At 47.1% G+C, this 2,167-nt stretch overlaps 1 pseudogene; it reads right to left on the bottom strand.

Moving 5' to 3' along the window:
- Positions 1-1,485: 1,485 nt before the first annotated feature.
- On the bottom strand, positions 1,486-1,812 carry LOC146208066 (DNA-directed RNA polymerase III subunit RPC10 pseudogene; annotated as a pseudogene).
- Between the last annotated feature and the right edge of the window lie 355 nt (positions 1,813-2,167).

Genomic DNA, 2,167 nt, shown 5'->3' with positions numbered 1-2,167 from the left:
CCTGGTATCACGTCACGCGCACCCAGCCGCTCCTACTGGTTTCAATGTCACGGCGCAGCTTTGCTGACTTTGAAAGTTGTAACTCGGAGAGAGAGAGAGAGAGAGAGAGAGAGAGAGAGAGAGAGAGAGAGAGAGAGAGAGAGAGAGAGAGAGAGAGAGAGAGAGAGAGAGAGAGAGAGAGAGAGAGAATTTTTATTGTAAAGCTTTAACTATAAAATCTTGGGAGATGCTTATGCGTCAATAGTGTGTTTTCTCGACACCTTTGTCGACTGTTGGTGCGAAGCCAGTTCACGGAAATTTCAGGTCACGACAAAAACGTTCTTTGGACTTAACAAGCAATATGGGCTATCGCGTAAACTTAGCCGTGCGAAAGCACCATTTGACATGGTTTTGCAACAGCTTCAGGTTACGCTTTCCCCCACAAGCGCCACAACCTCCTCCGCCCACCGCAACCTCAGATGGCCCCATGGCAGCGCCACTTTCCGCCCGCTCCCTCTTTCTCCCCTAAATGGAGAGAGGATTTTCCGCTCAGGTGGCAGCCGGGGCTTCCTATAGAACACATGACATCAGACAGTTTTTCGCGAACTGAAGCATCTGTTGTTAATGCATTAAAAAATCGGAATGAAATATCCCCCACCTCCCGAGCTCTGCTTGTGGATAACAAAGTACTATACCACCACGCACATCTGTCGTAAAAAGGCCTCTCATTATAGTGGCAGTGAGGAAGAAAACTGTTCGCGCTTGCAATATGCTTTCTATTTAGGCTCAGCGAATGTCGCACTTAGACGGTCCTCCTTCTAATGCGGGCAACTGGCTTTCTTCAGAAGTTTACAAGCTTGTATATTAAAAATCTACGAGAAATAGACATGTGCGGCTGTGCAGATGGGTTTTACAGCAAGGCGGATATCATATACGTGATAGAGCTCGTTGATTTGAATATTAAATAACTATGATTAACAGATTAGCTTCTTGTTCATTTTATAGCGTATCATTATACCAGTTATACTGCGAAACTGCAGGCCGTCAACATCAAAGGTGAGCCCCGGTTTTAAAATGTTCTTAATCGGCCCGGTGGTTCGAAATATGGGGTCAAAAATGTGGATTTGAAAGCTCGCTCAGGGGGCTTTTCCGCATTGATAATTGACTTCGTTACGTTTCTTAATGTCTTCAGAGTCACAATAACTTCGATCTGACCAAATACACAAACGGCATCTGCACAACAACGATAGACGTAGTTTTCCGAATGCTCAGTGATGGAAGGAAATACACATTCAAAGGCTTATGATATTCCCTGCGGTTTCCAGCGTGGATTTATTTTGCAAATATCCTTACATGTTCTTTTCTTCTGTTTTTTTTTTTCATTTTTTTTTCTTTCTTTTTTTTTTGAAAGTGTTCTCTGCCGGTAACACGCAGCGACCTCCTGTGAAATGAAAGCTCTTCGTTCACCCGAGCTGTGAAAGCGGACAATGGCCAAAGGCGACCTTGTCATTCCTTCCACTGGAAGCCGCATTCCGGATTGCAGCATTTATAGAAAGTGGTCATGGGCTCGTCCGCCGACCGCGTCTGGATTTGCATGAAGAATGCCCGCTCGTGTTCGCACTTGGGACACCTCTCCTCCGTCGAATCGACGTTTTTCCAGGCGTCAGCACCTCCCAGAACGACGTCAACGTCTTTGAGTCGCTGTTGCACCCGGTGTCTCAGCGTCTGGTTCACCTTGTACACGTAAGGACAAGTGAGACACTCCAACTGCATGCGTTTCTGCACTTTGACTGGGTAGAGAAAGTTGCCGCACATTGGGCAAAATCGCAGCATCTTCGAAGAAAGGAGCTGCTTCCGCGGGTCGACAAGTGCAGTGCTGCGTTATCAAGACAAGGGCAAATATAGCCCACGTTATGGTACAGCTTACAATATACAACACGCGGTATAGGGGTCCTCGTCATGAAGCAGTGAGACCTGACGACGCTGACGATTTGGGCATTCTGATATGAGCAGAGTGCGTATAGCGCTGGGGCTGGTGCAGTGCCCCTTTGGTGCATATGGGTATTTGGGGAACGCGTCGGCAAATCCAAATTCAGAGTTGCACAGTAGAGCACAAAAAGCACAAAAATTTACACCGCGGCGTAGCAGGAAACGCAACAACGATCACCGCTCGCAGGCTTTCTCGTAA

The sequence above is a fragment of the Amblyomma maculatum genome, chromosome 1, assembly GCF_055883805.1.
Source record: "Amblyomma maculatum isolate TAMU_Amacu chromosome 1, ASM5588380v1, whole genome shotgun sequence".
Taxonomy (NCBI): Eukaryota; Metazoa; Arthropoda; class Arachnida; order Ixodida; family Ixodidae; genus Amblyomma; species Amblyomma maculatum.
This window is presented reverse-complemented; position numbering and strand designations above follow the sequence as displayed.